This window comes from Cryptomeria japonica, chromosome 3, assembly GCF_030272615.1.
Source record: "Cryptomeria japonica chromosome 3, Sugi_1.0, whole genome shotgun sequence".
Lineage (NCBI taxonomy): Eukaryota > Viridiplantae > Streptophyta > Pinopsida > Cupressales > Cupressaceae > Cryptomeria > Cryptomeria japonica.
Window position 1 is genome coordinate 649,488,793 of NC_081407.1, and position 20,202 is coordinate 649,508,994.

Genomic DNA, 20,202 nt, shown 5'->3' on the forward strand with positions numbered 1-20,202 from the left:
CCCATTTCTTACTCTGTTAATGTAGCAAACTCTGCAACTGAGAAACAGAGAACCAAAATATTCTACAGACTAAAAATTGAAACTTCCTTACCTATCTCCAAATTTGGCGGTAGAGTTTATTACTTTCTTATGCCAAAGAATATCTTGTTAAAGAAATGATGGCAAGCAATCAAATCAAGGTATCGAAAAGGATGAACAATTACTAATTTTGGAAACCGAACCATAAAACTCACCCCCAACTTACTTTGGCACGTGTCCACATAGGTTGAAAGGATTTAGGGAAGTGTACATGGATTTAGGAAAGGCAATAATCATAATGAAATCATAAATGCATAATTAAAATAAAAATAAAATATGTACATACCTGCAGTCGTACGAAAAGAAAGGTGAAATGAAATGAAATGACAGATAAGAAAATGAGATGGGATGACATGGATGGAAATTTTATTTATGCAAAATAATATTTCCATAAGACATGGAAATATTTTTGTGAAATGATGTGAGGAAAATTATAAAGTGGCAAGCATGTTCACTGCAGTGGCTGCAGGAACCTTACCTCCATTACTTTGCTCAATTGCTTAAGGAACTTGATCAATGGCTGTAGGAAATTGATCAGTTGCTGTAGGAACTTGTGTTTGATCCTTTTTAGCAAATTTCTCCAAGAACTCCTCTTTGTTGGATGGCTTATGATAAAGACACAATCGGTGATCATTCACCAAAAGCTTAAACTGAACTAGGTCAATTATGGTCAAATGAACAACTCCATTTTTGAAAACGTCCTCTATCTCATATAGACCTAACCATCTGGTTTGCAGATTTCCCATAGTATCTTTATATCTAGAGTCATACAATATTGCCTAGTCACTGGCTTTGAACTTTTTCTCTTTGATATATTCATCATGCCACTTTGCTCTCTGATTTTGTATCAGTTCTTTCTGCTGGACAACCATTTTTCTCCATTCATCCAAAGCATTCAATTGCTAAATACATTCTTTTTGTGCTTCTGAAAGTGTCATATTTAATTGCAAAGTTGTCCTCAGAGTTTTATGCTCAAAGTCAATAGGCATCATTGATTCTTTTCCATACACCATCTCAAAAGGTGTAAAACCAATTGGTGTCTTCCGAGTTATTCTGTATGCCCAAATTGCTTCTGAAAGCCTATGAGACCAGTCTTTTTTATGAACAACTACTATCTTGGTAAGAATAGCCTCAAGCTCCCTATTTGTAACTTCTACCTGTCCATTAGCTTGTGGATGATATGGGGTAGATTTTTTGTGCCTTATATTATATTCATTGATCAAGGCTACAATCAATGATCAAGTAAACTGTGGGCCTTGGTCTGATACAATTTCCCTTCGTACTCCATTTCTTGTAAATATCTCCTCATAGAGAAACTCAGCCACCTTATTATCTCTTGCATGTGTCATAGCACGAGCCTCCACCCATTTGGTTACATAATCTGTACATACCAAAATGTAGGATTTTCCATTAGAAGGTGGATCAATTGGGCGAACAAAATCTAATCCCCATTTATCAAATGGTGCAACCAATATTTGTGGATACAATGGCATCTCATTAGATTTAGTAGGTCTCCCCATGTGCTAGCATCTATCATATTTTCTTGTATATTGTGTTGCATCCTTATATAATGTGGGCCAATAGTATCCTGTATTCAGTATTTTGAGTGTTTCTCTTTTAGCAGCAAAATGTCCTCCACACGCCTCATCATGACATGCATGCAGGATATCATATGTTTCATCTTCTCTTACACATATTCTCATGACTTGGTCAAGTCCAGTATAAAACAAACAATTAGCAATCCATGAGAAGTTAAAGCTTTTCTCTACTAACAACCTTCTTTCCTTAGGAGAGAAATGAAGTGGCATTTTAGCAGCAGCTAAATAGTTGGCAATATCAACATACCATGGAGTGTGGGCTTGTATAAGGAATAGATGTTCATCTGGAAAAGCATCATCTATGGTTGTAAAATCTTCCTGTAACTGTAGTCTTGAAAGATAATCTACAACCACATTGGAATTCCCTAGTTTATCAATAACTGTGATATCAAATTCCTGCATCAATAATAACCAGCGAGCTAATCTATCAATAATTGAAGGCTTATTCATGAGATATCTGATTGCAGTATGATCAGTATGCACAAATATGGGATACCCTATGATATAGTGCCTGAATTTGTTGAGTGCATATATAACTGGTAACATTTCCTTTTCAGTGACTGTGTAATTTAACTCAGGGCCCTACAAGTTCTTGCTAATATAATATATTGCACTTTCCAAGTTATCAATCTTCTATCCTAATATTGTTCCTATTGCATAATCATATGCATCTGTATGAATTTGAAATGGTAAGGACCAATTTGGACCTTTAAGAACTAGTGCTTGGGTCAAAGCGTGCTTAAGCTTCAAGAAAGCTTCATTGCATGAAGAAGCCCATTTAAATTCCATATCCTAGGTAAGTAGAGAATATAAGGGACTTGCAATTTTGCTAAAATCTTTGATAAACCTTCTATAGTATCCAGCATGACCAAGGAAACTTCTTACATCTTTTTGCTTCACCAATGCATTGATATTCTGAATGACTTCAATCTTTGTTGGGTCAACCTGTATTCCTTTTATAGAGGTATGATGACCAAGGACTATTCCTTTCTGCATCATTATGAAGCACTTCTCATTGTTTAATGACAAACTCTAGTCTTCACACCATTGCAAAACTTTTTTCAGGTTCCCCAATGCTTCTTCAAATTCAAAACCATAAGTTGTAAAGTCATCCATATAAATTTCCATGATGTCTTGAGAAATATCTGAAAATATACTAATCACTACTCTTTGAAAAGTGGCTGGAGCATTACAAAATCCAAAAGGAAGAACAAACTATGCATATGTGCCCCAAGGACAAGTAAATGTTGTCTTTTCTTGGTCCTCTAGGGCTATCTATATCTAATTGTAACCACTGAATCCATTAAGAAATGAAAAGTATCTCTTCCTAGCCAAAGAGTCTAATACCTGATCCACAAATGGCAATGGAAAATGATCTTTTCTTGTTGCTAAGTTCAAAGCTCTATAATCAACACATACCCTCCATTTTTCTCCTTTCTTAGGAACTATTACCAAAGGTGATACCCATTGGCTATCAGAGATAGGATAGATAAACCCATCCTTTAACAACTTCTACAATTCCTCTTTAACTATTTCTTTTAATGCAGAATTGATTTTTCATTGTGATTGTCTAAGTGGGCTAAATTCTTCTTTTATATAGATATGGTGGGTGTAAACTGTTGGATCTATTCCACGCATGTCCTTGTAATCCCATGCAAAGGCATGTTTATGATATTTAAGCAAGTCCACCAGTGCTACCTTTTGAGTATCTACAAGATCACTATTGATATTCAAATATTTATTCAAATCAACTTCTATTTTGATACTAAGATCAATCTGGGATATATCAGAAAAATGAGAAGTACAGACTTCCTGCGGCAACAAACATGTTGCAGTTGATCTATGATATCAAAACCTTGCTCCTGTTCTGTAAGAACTTCCTTTTCTTGCAATCTCTGAGGAAATGGTGGTAATCTCTGCTTCTGAGGTATTGTGGATGTTGGATTAGAGATTTCTTGTTCTTCTTGTACCTCAATGATAACTAGAGGAGATGGATTAGGCAGAGTTGTCCTGGATCAGAGGTAAATATCACCTATAAATAGATAATAGGTTGGGTATTGATTAGGGTCAGCTAAATAAGCTTGTTGTTGTTGTTGAGATTTAATATTAGGATTTGGCATTGGCTGAGTGGGCAACTACATTGGCTTAGGTGGGACAACAGTGGCTACAAGAGGAGGCATTATTGCAGGCGGTTGTGGCTGCTGAATAGGTTGTTGATAACCAAAAGATTGGGTATTCCATGGCTGACTCCCCCTCCATTGAGGAGTAGGTTGCCAATTCCCTTGAAACTGGCTCCCTTGGCCTTGAGGTGGATACCAATTTACCTGTGGCTGCTGCCACTATGGCATTTGATTAGCAAAATGCTTCCCTTGGCCTTGAGAACCATGCCAATTTGGATAATTACCAAAAAATTGAGCATATGGTGATTGCCATTGATTATTTGGTACATAAGAATTTCCACTATAACCAGAAAAAGAAAGTGGATCCGAAGGGATACCTTGTCTTTGGAAATTTGGCCTTCTTTGAGCAACATAGAAAAATTTCTTATCCTCACCTTGTATTGGCTTGAAGTTAGGAACCTCAAGATTTGAAACCATTTTACATCTGCATTCTTTTTTCCACTATCTACAATGAGGGCAGAATTCTGTAAGAAATGCATCAGCTTCTTCATGCTTATTTTTAGTTGAGAGTGTATCCAACTAAGTAGCCATATTGTTTATGATGTCCTCCTTAAAGTCCTTCAACAAATGGCTAAGTTCCATTCGAGAAACTCCAGTACTAGATGTTGATGAAGGCACTCCTGGCTTGAAATGCCTATTCTTTTTAGAAGAAGATCTAGAATACTTCTTACAAATTTGTCCTATTTCATTCCACATAGACTGTGTAATGTCACCTCATCCCATAAGATCCAAAGAATCAGTGCATTCATCACCGATTCCCCTCAAAAATATCAACTTGAGGGAATCTTCATTTAGAGTACTATGCTTGGACTTTTTTACACTAAACAGAAACCTTTCTAGATAATCTTCAAGACTCTCATCTTCTTTTTGTTTCATTCTAAAGATATCATCCCCATGATGATCAGTGCCTCTACAGTAATCTTTATACTTTACAAGAAACAATTGTTTCATCTCATCCCATGTATTGATTGTGCTACTACCTAAGCTCATAAACCATCTTAAAGATGATTCCTTCAAAGTGGTAGTAAATATTTTGAGTCTATGGGCATCTGTAGTATAATCAAAACTCCTACAGAGAACAACAAACTCAAATAGAAATGTGTCTGGATCTTCTATAACTAATCCATAGAATTTAGGGAGGGAAGAAGCTGAAATGTTCTTGAGATTAGCATTATCATGCTGATTAGATATGGGGAATTCAAATGTTTGGTCCAAAGGTGGTGGTGGATTATTTCCACCAGGAGGTGGTTTTCCTTGCATTGGACTTGTGGGGGGAATTACTCTATGATATCTTCTTCTGGCGGTCCAAAGAGGAACTGAAGACTGCCTTCTGGAAATTCAGATTCAGGATGGTTCAAATTCTCTAGGGTTTGATAAATTTCAGCAAAAGCCTTTATATCTAGGGAATTAATTTCTACATGATTAGGATGACTGAGTAGAAATCTACCTAGAACACCTCTTCTTCGCCTATGCATGCAGATTCATGAATTTTTTTTCAAACAATCAGGTATGCCAGAAAAACAACTAATTGAAAACAAAAAAGACAATAACCATGACAGGTTCTTAGTTTGACAACATCCCCGACAATGGCTCCAAAAATGTTCAACCCAACAATATGAATAATAACTCTAGTTGAAGTCTCAACCCAAAGTTTGGACATTCACTTGGTAAAGTCACTATTTCTATAGCTAGTGTTCATTTGATTGTCAACCCAGGGACGTAATACTTGAAATGGCTCTTTACTATATATGCACTAAGTTCTTGCAACAACTACTCTGCATTACTACAGCAACTAACATTATGTAGAAAAGATAAGCAAGAATTGAAACTATTGAAAGCCTACAAGAAAACTTTTGCATTAACATAAATTCATTCAAGCAATACTGGCTAAGTTCAATGCAGATAAACAGAAATTACTTTATTTTGGTTTGGCTGCATGAACAATCAATGGATCTGTTTCTAGTGGCTATAGGAACAGTCAATCCATGAACATCTACTATAGCTAAGGAAAGAAAACTAATCTTAACAAATGCATAAGAACACTCACCAAGTGGGTCCCCTTGGGTGAGTGATTCCAGGCTTCCCAAAAACAACTCTAAGTGCTCAGAATAACATATTTTTATTCATCGTTCTTTGGAAGTCATTACATGATTTAACATAAAAAGAAACTCAAAAACACTTGTAAAAATCCTCTGCTCTTCTTTCTCTCTTTTTCTATCTGACCTCTGAGAAGAGATGAAGAGCTTATTTTAAATTAAAAAATCAACTTTAGACGAAACACAGATCATGCCGAAGAGAAGAGGTGGATAAATAATCAAGAAAGGAGATAGATGGAGTTAAGGTATAGAAAATGCGGATCTAAACCGAACCACGGTCATAATATACTATGGCAGTATTTCCAACACCAATATCCACTTGAGTTAGACATCGGTAGTATCACGTGATTTCTTCTCCTATGTCGTTCCTTACACTTTTCAGCATCTTTGTTGTTCGATCTTTCAGTCATTTTCTTGAATATCTCTTCTTGCAACTGGCGTCATAGGTGAGCTTCCACCACAACATCATTCATTCCCTACACCTCAAAAGAAATAACATACAAGAACATACATACATATTTTATTTCATCAGGACATCTATTAATTTCACACATGATATTTCCCTAAACAATCTGCATGGCAACAGGAATGAATCACATGGCTGCATGAATAAACTGGCAAAGAAAAAACATGTTTTAATAGGTTCAGACTAACATCTAAAATACATATAGTAAACTTCCGATACATCATTACTATCATGTAAATCAAAATATGAAAAAATCTCAAGAGTTCTAAGGATAAAAATATGCCAATGGCCCAACTCATCGCAAACCATGGTGAGAAATCAGTTGTGATGCCTGCATATGTACAAAGGCTTATTATGGATATGAACAGTGCTGATGGAAAAATTAATTCAAGCGGAAGTATGCATGAACTAATAGATGGAAGAGCTAGCCGATAGATGACGCCTGTTTCCTAGGTTTTCACCATCTATTTTTATTGCAGTTTTTCTCATTTTTGATTTTTTTTTCATTGTTTTCGTTGTTTTTGTATTTTCTGATTTTTCATTGTTTTTGGATTTTCTATTTTTTCACTATTTTTGGATTATTATTTTTTTCTTTTTCACTGTTTTTGAATTTTCTCTTCTTTTTCAAACATAAAACTTCTTCAAATGCATGTTATTGATGGGTTCCTTGAGCTCATTCCCATCCTATGTTGATAGTTGATATGCTCCTGGCCCAAATACTGTTGTGACCACAAACGGACCTAACTAGTTTGGTTCAAACTTCCCTTTCTTTTCTCGATCTTCTTGGTTGCATGGATTTTCTTTTACTACTAGTTCCCCAACTTGAAATGCTCTCGGTTTGACCTTGTGATTGTAATTGCAACACATTCTTTGTTGATATACCTTTAAATGATCAAAGACATTTTGTCTTTGTTCATGAATCAATTCTAACTCTTGCAATCTAGATACTCATTTTTCTTCATCTAGGATAAGGCCTTTTAATTTACTTGTAGAGAAGGTATCTCTACTTCTAGTGGTAATATTGCTTCTAAGCCATAGACAATAGAGAAAGGTGTGGCACCTGTTGGTGTGCGGATACTGGTACAGTAGGCCCATAGAGTAGGGTTCAATTGAATATGACAATCTCTGCCAGTATCATTTACTGTCTTTTTGAGGATTTTCAGAATAGTTTTGTTTGATGCTTGTGCTTGCCAATTCCCTTGTGGATAGTAGGGTGTTGAAAATCTGTGTTGGATCTTGAATTTATCACATAGCTCTTGGACATCCTGATTCTTGAATAGTCTTCCATTATTATTGATAATGGTCATGGGTATTCCATAGCAACAAATGATGTAGTTTAAGATAAATGCAGCAATTTGTTTTTTGGTGATATTGATGAGAGGTACTGCCTCAATCCATTTTGTGAAATATTATGTAGCTACAAGGATGAATTTGTGACCATTGGATGAAGAAGGATTTATCTTTCCTACTAGATCAAGACCCATTGGTAGAAAGTCCAAGATGTTGCCAAAGCATGAAGTTCTTGTGTTGGTGCATGAATCAAACTTCCATGGATCTGACATTGTTTGCATGTTTTAGCTATCTGAAAAGAACCTCATTCCATAGTTGGCCAATAATATCCCAAGCCTATGAGTTTTTTCAAAAGGGGATGACCACTTGAATGAGTGCCACAAATGCCATTATGGACTTCATTTAAGGCCTTCTTAGATTCTTCTTGTTCCAAATATCTTAAAAGAGTATTGTCCAGACCTCATTTAAAAAGGGTATCTGCGACGAGAGTATAATGGGAGGATTGGTGAATAAAGTTTCTCTTTTGGTTATTTTATAAGTAATGAGGGAGGATATTATCTTTCAAGTATGTATAAGTTTGGCCATAGAAGGAGGAATCATTCCCAACAAGGTGACAGATAGTTTGGGAATCAAGACAATTATGTGTAGGGTAAATCAACTATTTCACTAGGAATTCATAACGCTCTCAATTTTCTTGTGTCTGAAGTAGAGAAGCAAGTGTTGCCATGGCATCTACTGCTTTGTTGTCATGCCTTGGAATCTGTTGAAAAGTTATTTCTACAAAATATTTCTTGACATCATCAACCATCTTCTTATATGGCATTAGCTTTTCATCCTTTGTTTGATAATCGTCATTGATTTGATTGATGATGAGCTGAGAGTCTTGAAAGAAATGAAGTTGTGTAATATTCCATTCTATAGCCATTTTGATACCTGTAACCAAAACTTCATATTTTGTTGTATTGTTGGTACATGGAAAACTTAATTTGTATATTTTTGGAATTGTATGACCTTGTGGTGTGATGAATAGAATGTCTACTCCTGATCCATGCTGTGTATATGAATCATCAAAGTATAATTACCATTTTTTGTGGTGACTATTAGGATATCAGCATCGGGAAATTCAATGTGTAAAGGACGATCATCTTGAAGTGGTGCCTCTACTATTGGGTCTATAATGACTTTCTCCTTTATAGATTTTCTGTCAACATAATCAATATCAAACTCGCTTAGAATCATGATCCACTTTGCTAGTCTTCCTATTAATGTTGCCTTGCTAAGAAAATACTTCAATGGATTGATTTTAGCAATCAACTTGATGGATTGAGATAGTAGATAGTTTCTTAATTTTTTAGAAGCAAAAACTACCGCGAAGCATACTTTTTCTGTTGGTGAATAGTTGATCTCATACCCTACTAATGTTCTACTGATATAGTAGATGGATCATTCTTTTCCTTCATTGTCCAGTTGTGCAAGCAGAACTCCTAATGATAGTTTGGTGGTTGATACATAGAGTAACAATGGCTTTCCTAGAATTGGTGACATTAGGATGGGTGGTTGCATGAGATAGGCCTTGATCTTATTGAATGCATCCTCGCATTGATGGTCCCACTTGAAAGTAACATTTTTATGCAATAAATGAGTAAATGGTTGGCATTTATTTGCTAGCTGAGCAACCAATCTTATGATTGACTGTAGTCTTCCTTGAAGTGATCTTAGTTGACTGATATTCTAGGGAGATGCCATTTCCATGAATTCTTTGACCTTAGTTGGATCTACTTCAATACCTCTAGCTGAAACAATGTATCCCAATAGCTTACTTGAAGTAACACCAAAGACACATTTCTTGGGATTGAGCTATAGCTTATACTGTTCTAACCTGTCAAAGATCTTTTCTAGTATTCCTATATGGTCTTCTCTGTTGTATGATTTGGCCAATATGTCATCCACATAATCTTCCATGAATGTATGCATTATGTCATAAAATATCATTTTCATAGCTCTCTGAAATGTAGCACCTCTGTTCTTTAGTCCAAAGGGCATGACGTTCTAGTAGAAAGTACCCCACGGACATGTAAAATCTATCTTTTCTTGATTTTCACGTACAATTTTAATCTGATTGTATCTGGAGAAACCATCCATTAGAGAAAACATGGAGTGTCTGATAGTTAAATCTACAATGATGTCAATGTTAGGAAAAGATAATTCATCCTTTGGACATGCATTATTAAGATCTCTGAAGTATGTGCATATTCGGATACTTTTATCTAGTTTGGAAATAGGAACAATGTTGGATACCCATTGAGGATAAGCTATAGGTCTGATAAATCTGACATCCAATAATTTCTTTAGTTATGCTTTGACTAGAAGAGAAATATGAGGATGCATCTTCCTTAATTTTTGTTTAACTGGTTTGGCTCCTAGACTGACATTTTAGTGATGCATAATAAGCTCTAGATCCAACCCTGGCATGTCTGCATATGACCAAGTGAAGTTGATTTTCCATCATTTGAATAATGCCATATATTGTTGCATTTCTTGCTCTAACAGAGAAGTCGTTGGACGAAGAATCTTTGTTTGTTCTGTTGTGCCAATGTTAACTGCCTCTATTGGTTCGATCAAAATGCATGACCTTTCTTGATAGTGCGCAGGTAAAGTGTCAAATATCCCATCTTTCGGTGCCTTGAGGAGGTTTTAACCATTAGATGTGTCCTTTCTTTTTACTTTTTCCTGATCTAATATTGCCAATAAATGGTTTTCAGCATTAGACCTGATACTATTTTCTTTATTTTCACTTTTGCGACTGGGAGATTTGGCACCCACTTGACTGGAAGATGCATTGCTGAAATTCTTGATGAAAGTTGTTGCGGGTTCGATTGCATTAAGATATATAGATATGTCATGGTCATTAGGAAAGGTATCAATGGAAGTATGTCTTTCATTTTCCCAATCAAAAGTTCTGGGTGGATTAGAAGTAAGGGGTCATCACGTTGAATTCTTTCAAGGGTATCAAGTGTCATAATAGATATGTCAAAGTTTTTGATATGTATGTCAATGTCTAGAATGGTACTCTCATCAGACTGACCTCGCACAAGGAGCTCTTGATCTCCCTCGATTAAGTCCAAGTCAGTCGAATGTGATTCTAATTCAAGTGGGCTAGTTCCTAATGTTTTCCCTGCATACGTGTGAACTACATCAACTCCTACATCTTCTTCAAAGCAATTTTCTTCAGCTGATTCTTTAGAGTGATAGGAATCCCATTCCCATTCATTAGAATTTGTCTCACTTGCATCTTGTAATCTATAGATTTCTTCATATAGTGTTTGATTTGTTTCTTCTGATTGTCTTGCTATATCTTTTCTTCTTTCATATTCAGCTTCTTTTGGACTAAGATTGAGTTTTGTCAACCTTGCTATGAGTTCTCCCTTATTAGTACTAGGTTTGTGCTTGTTTTGATTGAGAGTTAATGCTCCTTGGGAGGTACCATTAGTTTATTTTTCCTATTCATTTGAAGCTTGATTCTTTTGCCATTTCATGTTTGCTTATGCTTGTTGCTTGGCAGATGCTTCTTCCCTTTCAATTGTAATTGTTTCTTGTCTATTTTCATATTCCTCTTGTTTTTTGCAAGAAGATGTGTCTTCTGGTAGAGTAACTTATCCATACCCTAAGCCTGCTTTGTCTATAGCCTACTGAGTGTGAGGTTGGATAGGTTCTGAGATACCTTCTTTTTCGTTTTCCTATAGGACCCGTTCCAACGTATCCCATTTTTTGAAGAATGTTAAATCTGTTTCCATACTTTTCAATGGGTATTATGATATTGTTGGTCTTTTGTTGGACTTCTTCATCCTTGTATAGCCACTATAGTACATATTTATCTTTTTTTTCCTCTGATAAGGTCCCAACACTAATAAATTCTCCATAAAATATTGGAAGATGTTTCACAATTGGTTGTTGTTTAGAGTTTGATGGTTTTCCATATGACTTAGGAGAAAGTGGTAGTTGTGATATTGAATATTCTCTGTTCCCTTGAACTCTTAGTTGTATTTGTTTTTCCATACTTGACAAAATTAAGGCAAATTATTTTTCTTTGGATTGTGTGTTCAAAGACGATGCCTCCCTATTATGAGGAAAAATGACCTCTTGAGATGGTTTTAGATTACTATAGTACTAAAATGGATTTGAATCTGCTGAGATCGTGATTTCCTTCCCATTGAAGGGAAATTTTAGACACTGATGATATGGTGATGGAACAACTTATATGTCATGTATCCAAGGTCTTCCCAAGAGTATGTTCTATGATAAGTCCAAGTCTAGAACTTGGCATGCTATGCCTTTCTACAAAGGTCCCACTCTAATGGGTACCATCACAATTCTTTTAAAAGAATAGTCTTCTTCATCATATGCTTTGATGGTGATCTTTTTTTAGGGATCACCTGCATCATCTGGATAACCTAGAGCACGAACAAGACTCAAAGAGCGAATGTTTAAGCCAACTCCCCCATCTATTAGGAAATGTTTAACTTGTGTCTTATGAATGAGGACTTCGATATGCAAGGGAACATTATGGGGATGTTGCAAGGACATGTCATCTTCTTCGGTGAATGATAAGTAGTGAGGGGTTGTGAGATGTCCCACCTTGCTTTGGAATTGATCTATATCAAGATCCTTAGACACTGTTGTATCTACTAATGCTTGTTCAAGAATTTATTTGTGTGCAGGTGAAAGCTTTAAAATTTCTAAGATGGATATTTGTGCTAGCGTTTTTCATAATTGATCCACTAGACTGTATTGTTTTGCAGTGGATGACATGTTAGTGGTAGGACCCGACAAAACAACTTTAGCTTTGCTTATTGTGATATCATGAGCAGGTTCTTGATGTTTCTTTTCTTTAACTACAATCATATTTACCACATTATCATATCTATGAGCGTAGTTTACCTTTTCTTTATCCTTACCATTATGTGTTGCTGATGATTCACGCTTCTCATAGTTTAGAAGAGGATTTTTAAAAGCTCTATGAGATTCATTTTTCATATGTCCATCTACAGTTATTACTCCATTATCAATCAAATCTTGGATGATATGTTTCAACTGCTGACAATTATCTGTGTGATATCCCTTGTTTCAATAGAAATCGCAATAATGGTTATCGTTCCACCAAGAGGTTTTCACTTGAGGTTTGTAGTTCCATCCTTCTAGCAAAGTAATCAATTTGTTTGCGAGAAGTGTCTTGAGTGGTGATGCAAGTGGTTCACCAATGTTTTTAAATTTCCTTCGAAAGAAATTGTTGACAGTTGATTTTTGGTGATTGTTGTTTTGTTGAGTTGTTGCTGAGTGAGTGGATAAATTGAAAACTAGTTGATTCAGTTTTACATTGTTGTTATCCACTATTTCATCATTGATGACATTTTGATTTCTATTCCAAAATTTAGGCTTATCATTGTTATTTTTGCTAACATTGTTGTTAGGAGGACTAACGCCTACTTTGTATAGCTTCAACTCACCCTTCTTTACCATAGCTTCTTCCATTCTGATATCATTGTCAGTCATCTTTTCAAAATTTTGATGGCATTGCATTTTTAGATGATATCTCATTTGTCCATTTAGGTTATCAATGAATATGTCTATTTTCTCGTATTCCGACACCATTCGAGGATATCGTGAAGGTAACCATCACCATCTTTGTAGAAACATCATGAAAGGTTCTCCACTCTTTTGTTTAGTATTACATAAGTCTAGCATTGTTTCCTCATGTTTAATGTTGTAAGAGTATTTTAAAACAAATTTATCTACCAATTCTGTGAATGATCTAATTCCAAGTGGATGTTTGAAGAACCATTTCATAGCTAGTCCACTTAAGCTCTTTGGAAATAATCTCATCAGGTAGGTATCCTCATGTGCAAACTCCATACTCAGTATGCAAAATTCTTGTATATGATCTTGGGGATCAGTGCTTCCATTATATTTATCGTATCCAGGAGTTTCACAACCTATAGGAAATGGTATCATGTTTATATTTTTGTCGAATGGGTAAGGACAAATTTATTGGAGCGAGTATCTTCTAACAATTCCTCTCTGCATATCTTGAATTCGTGTTTGCAGCATTTGTATTTGTTGTGTAAGAGTTGTGATAGGATTATCAACATGATTTGTCCTTGTATAACGATGAGTGTGCATTCTAGAATAGTATTGATCTCTTCTTGTATCATCTTGACTCTTTCTTATGTCCTCATTAGATTTGACATGGTTGAGAATTTCTACGTCATCCTTCTTGGGAAGGGAAGTTTCCTCATTAGTTCTTGTGTTATTAGGAATTGATGTGTCATCAATTTTGAGACCAAAAATATCCTCATGTCATTCATTATCATGGGAAGAGTCACTTCTCTTTTGTGCTAATTTTCTCACATCAAAATCTTGAGGGAGTGTAGCACCAGATTTAGCTAACATTAGGAAGTATTTCTCATTTTCTCCCTCCAATATTTTCGCCATAAATTTATTGAATTTAGGATCTTGTTTGATTTCTCTAAGATGTTGTTTTGTTATTTCCCCTTCTTCTTGTATTTCGTTTTCATGTTCCATGTTTCTATAATCTTCCGTTATTTCAAATGTTTCGATTTCCATTTCTATGATCTTCTGTCTTTGCACTCTAGTTAAAATGGGCATACACGTGTGTTGGATATTGTGCAAGGATCTGATTGTCTAAAAGTTGTTTCGATAAGTGATCAATTGTCAATGTAGATATGATAGAATGATATGACACGAAGAGATAATTCAAGTGTTTAAAATTTTGCAAGTTTTTTGATCTTCAGTTTTGGAGTGCAATGATGATTTTGATAAAACCAAGTCCAATAGGAACGATATATCCTATGATGAGGGACAAGGTTATCCTGACCAAATGTTGTAGTTTTGTGATAGAGGATGATAGATCCTGATGAGAAACTATGTTTTGTGTGATCAGTTTATCAAAGAGGGTGATAATGCACTTTGAGATGTTTAGATCTTGAACTTGTTGAAGGCAAATACTTGAAAATCTTGAGGTGTCTATTTCTAGAACCTGATTTGATAGATGATAACTTGACCAAGCGAACCAAGAAGACAATATAAACACAAAATGATAAATATCAAGTGTTTATGCTCACTGTAAATTGACCAAGCAAATATGACAGATCTGAAAATGACATGCAAGAAGATAGCTCTAGACTGACAGAGACATAAATTCGTACAATAGTTTAGAATGCCCCAGACGACAATTTAGACAGGCCCATATGACAAACTATAAATCTCGCAAGACAAAGGCATAAACTCATACGAGATTTCTCATAAAAAATAGATGACAAAAGATAACACAAAATCCTTTGTTAAACTGACTCGTACAACAATTCTCACTGGACCAGATGATAAACTAGATTTCTCGTACGACAAACTAGAAAGCTCATACGACTTAGGACAGAATAGAGACAACAATTTTGTTTGGACAGATTTTTGATCAATGAAGTTTGATGTTTTAATTTTGTTTTCCAGTTTTAGATGTTTGATTTTATGTTTCAGGGATGGAGACACAGCACATGTGATATGATAAGTGACCTCAAGCACAACACGCTAAATCCTAAGGAAATTGGCTGAGAGAGAAAACCTTTTCTTGCAAACTTAGGCACACACCCAATAGCTAATCAAAATACGACCACTGAGTCTCACACAATGGATTCTCAACACCATATTAGCTAACTCCAAACACTAATGGGGGCATGATATGGCAAGTGTCTTGGGAGAGTTATTGTCTCTCTTGCACAAATATTATCCCCCTTTCGGAGGTGAATTGGGTAGCTTCTATCTTGGGGTTCTTAGTAAGGGTTTCCGTTTGAAATTACCCCTTGTAGTCGTGCAAGCGCAATTGAGGCCTATAGCCCAACAAGGCATCGAAACAAGTAGTCACACAAGCATGATTGAGACCGTGAGGACCTATGAAGTGTACGATATGAGAGATCTCAAAAGAGAAAACTCAAATAATCCCATCCTCTGAGACTTTATTCCCGAGAGGCCTATTTTTTAGAGTGAGTTGGAAAGCTTAGGTCTAGGTGTACTCACTTAGGTTGTTCTCACAAGGTGATTAATTTTTCCCACTATGATAGGCCCACTAAAGATAATTAAATCTTAAACATAGAAGTGCTTCAAGGGTCAGGATTTTTGATTGTCCAAATGGACAAGAACATACTCTCCTACCTTTTAGAAAATGTCTCAAACATAGAAAACAAGATGTTCATTTACCATTAGCAAAATGAGTGTGCCTAGAAAACTTAAAGAAGACACAAAGTTTGGTTGAGTTCTCCTTAGGTAACCTACAAAACAGATACGTTAGTAGTCATGTTGTTTTGATGAAATGAAGCTTTGACAAGTGTAATATTCGACAATCGTGCTGCAAAAAGAAGTTAGGCTACTAGAAAATTTCACAAACAGACTAGGGTTAGCATTAGTAATAGCCAAATTGAAGCATGAAAACTGTAAAATGTAATCTATTTTGAAAACACAGAAGTAGATATTCGTACGAATATTCTCACTTGCTCGTATGAGTATTCTCACATACTCGTACGAGTACACAAAGAAACTTGTACGATATTGAAAAGGTACTCATACGAGTTTCTGAATCATACCCAACCATAAACCTACAAGATTGAAAATTTGATGATGCTAAGAGGCCAAAAATGAAATTTCGGGCCCCACGGTGGATGCCAAAATGTTGTGTGTGAAGTAGGATACCTACAACTGCAACAGAAACACTCAATAGATCATTACAAGCATGGTTAGAAAATTAAAAGCAAATGAAAGATAAACCATGACAAAGTGACCTATCTTCTCCTAAGAGATGCGAGTGTGGATTTTCTCTCAGATCTGGATAAGCAATCCCAGTGACTTGACTACACCTAGACAGGGGAGTTGAAATGATAATGATATGAAAGCTAGATGAAATTGATTATGCTAGATTGATCCAAGAGGCTAATTAACCTAATGATATGCATGATTAAGCTATGATGATGATTCAATTAAGCTAGAAAAGAGATTGATTAAGCTACATCATTCAACAATTATGCTAGAAAATGATTAAATTAAACTAGATCTAAGATGCAATAGCCTATAATAACAATGCTCAAATGATATGCTAGAATGGATATGCCTATAGTAACACTACCTAAATTGATATGAGATGGGATCTTTTGTGCTCCAAAATGGGGGATATTTATAAGATTTCCAAGGGCAGGGGTGAGGTGGCAGGAATCAACGGTCAAGATTGAGTCTGAAGATATCAAGGGTGAAATTGGAGGAGGTTGGAGAAGAGGTTGGAGGGAGGGAAACTTGTCATCTCTGCGGTGACAAGTGTCAAGGAGCCTTTCTCATAAGAGGGAAAGTGTCCAAGAGAGGAGACATGTGGCCAAAGTTCCATGTGTCTCAAGGGGAGAATATCCACACCACAGGAGGTTAGGATAAGGAGGTTACGATGTGCAAGATAGGATAGGGTTAGTTAAACCCAAGGTTAGGTGAAATGGGTTAGGTTAGAGGGATGGTTAGGTTAGGTGGTTAGAAGTTAGGAGACATGTAGGTAATTTGAATTTAAAAATTTAAATAATAGGAAAAGGCTAATTAACTTTCAACAACTCATAAATTGATTTGTTTTAATTAATTAGGGGATTAGAAGAAATGAATTAAATGAGGGGAGGATTAATTAATTTGAATTAATTAATCAAAGGGGACTATTGAAATGAACCTATTAAATAAATCCCTAGATTTATTAATAAGTAGATGAATGGGAGAATTTAATCAAATTGTTAATGAATTCAATTAAATTAGGAAGGGGGATTAGTTAAATAATTACTTATTCAATTAATTATCTTTAGACCATTTTTAGGTGTATACAGTAATCTTCTAAACAAGTTAAAGATTACCCTAGTAGGTCCACTTGAGGTAATGCTAATATTGGTTTCATTTATGCATATATAGTTTAACAGGATATTTCTAGTTCAGTTTTCTATTAGATTTCATATAACAACTATATAGTTTTTTAGTCATTAATAATATGTTATAGAAATTATTGTTCTTTTCATTAGATAGTGTTAGTTATAGATGTTCATATTATGATTATTTAATTATCATATTTAGCTTTCATTGCACCTTTTTTTTGTTATATTTTATTTTAACTTATAGTAGTATTTAGCAATTGTCTCCCTACACATTATTTTACTACAATCTTTGTAGTTTGTTCAACAAATAACAAGCTAACATGAATTCATAAAGAACATATAGTGTTGTCCCATTTCAAGTTTTATGACCTTTTTTTTTACAAGTAAATGTAGCCTCTCAACCATGAAAGATTTCTCATTTTGGATAACTATCATTGAGTTCCAAATCCCTATAAACCAAGATTAAATCTCAATGAAATTAGAAGGATTGGCATGAGGTTCTTGGATTTAGGCCACTAGTATTGTTAGAGGTCATTTTTTCAAAGGTTTCCATTAGTACGATTAGTTTTAAGTTTAGCTTTGTGGGTTTTTTGGTGTTTGTTTGTGGTGTGGATTGGAGTTGGGATATTAAACCCCTGTATGGGCAATGATCTTTTGATGGAGATTATTCCTTTATTTCTTTTATTTTCTTTGACCCCTTGGAAGGTGTGAGCTCTTTACCCTATATGTGTAGTTGGTACTATTTTTGGTGCTTTTTCTACTCTTCGACTTTCGATGGCAAAAGTTAATTTCTACTATGAACCTATATTATATGGTGGTTAGAATGGTTTGGCTAGTAGAGGGATATTTTCCATTAGCAAAGGCTTGCAAAATACCTTTGATACTATTTGTTTAATGGGCAATGGGTGGGCCTTTCTTTTCTTTCCTCTATTTGCACTCCAATAAATCCTATAGAGCTAGATATTTCTCCTGCAAGTTTGGTGATATTGTTTTAGTGGCTACGGTCTTGGTGGTCTAGCTCGAGGTCTCTTTGGCTCAACCTAGTTATTCTTTCAAAGGCTAGTAGATTTGGCTTATTTGTTCTTGTAGTCTTAACAATCTTATAGAGGTGGACATTGTTTCTACTATTTGGGGATGGTCCTAATTTGGTGGATGTATTCTTGGTCTTCCAACTTAGGCTCTCTTTTGTGCTCACCTTAGTCAATCCTTCAAAGTCTCTTATTGGGGTGGATATGTTTTGTCTACCAAAATCCTTACCATTGGCATCTATTGAGGTGGAGATAGTTTTGGGTTTTTGTGTCTCTTAAAGATGAGGGTGATGGCCATCTCACTCCTAATGTGGGTTTTTTGTACTTTGTAGTTTTCTTGTGTGTTGTAAGTGGTTTGTTTGACTTGTGTGTTGTTAGTGGCCTATTATGGCATGTTTGTAAGTTGCTAGTTTTGGCCTATTTTCTCTACCCTTGAGGCTTTAATAATGTTTTATGCTTAATATTTTTGTAAAAGGGTTAGATGCCTACCGTAATCCATGCTTTTATGCTTTTATGAACAACAAGAAAACATGTAAACTAATATTTGAAATACACTTGAACTTTCAATATTAATGACTAAGACATTAATATTAATATTTTGTTGATTTAGATACTCTAAAAGTGTATTTTTATTTATAGATTGTTTTAATTTTAATTTTAAAATATATATTTTTACTTTAATATTTTTTTTTTTTATTTACAAAATATAATTTATTTTTTGTAAATAATATTATAATTATTTAATGATTTTCAAATACCCCTTATGAATACCTCCCATATAATAAAATAAATATAGATATACCCATAACCTTTATAGTAAGGTATTCCCTTAACATATTTTATACACTTTCATCCAATTTAAATATATAAATATTTTATACACTTTCATCCAATTTAAATATATAAATATACTTTTATGATACCCATAATTCAATTTGAAGTAATGTATTTCCCTAACATATGTTATCCACTTCCACACAATTTTAAATAATTTTAAATATACTTGACATTTCAATATTAATGACAAAGCCATTCATAGTAATATTCTATTATATAATAAAAATAAATATAAATATACACTTTTAAGGTATTTTCTTAATAATTACTCTTAATACATATTATTATTTATTAATTATTTTATTTTTAATTCAAAAAATTAGTTTTTACTTTAAAATTATTTTATTTACTTTAAAAGTATTTACTAAATTAATAAGATTTTATTTTTTATAATTAATTAATACAATGTAACGAAAGGTACATCCAAACCCTGATTGATGTATCAACATGGCTTGCAGCTACAAAATCATCCCCATTTTGATAAATGTTATTTAGTAGTTACCTACTAAAGTTATCCAAATGAATGCTAATGTAGGGTTATTTTTTTTCTAAAATATAATTTTTATATGTAAAGAATAGGTAATGAAGATTTCCAAAAGAGGACATATTGTTGTAAATTTGGTAATTGAATATCAGGATTAAACACATTTATGATTGAAATAAAAAATTTAGAATGTAA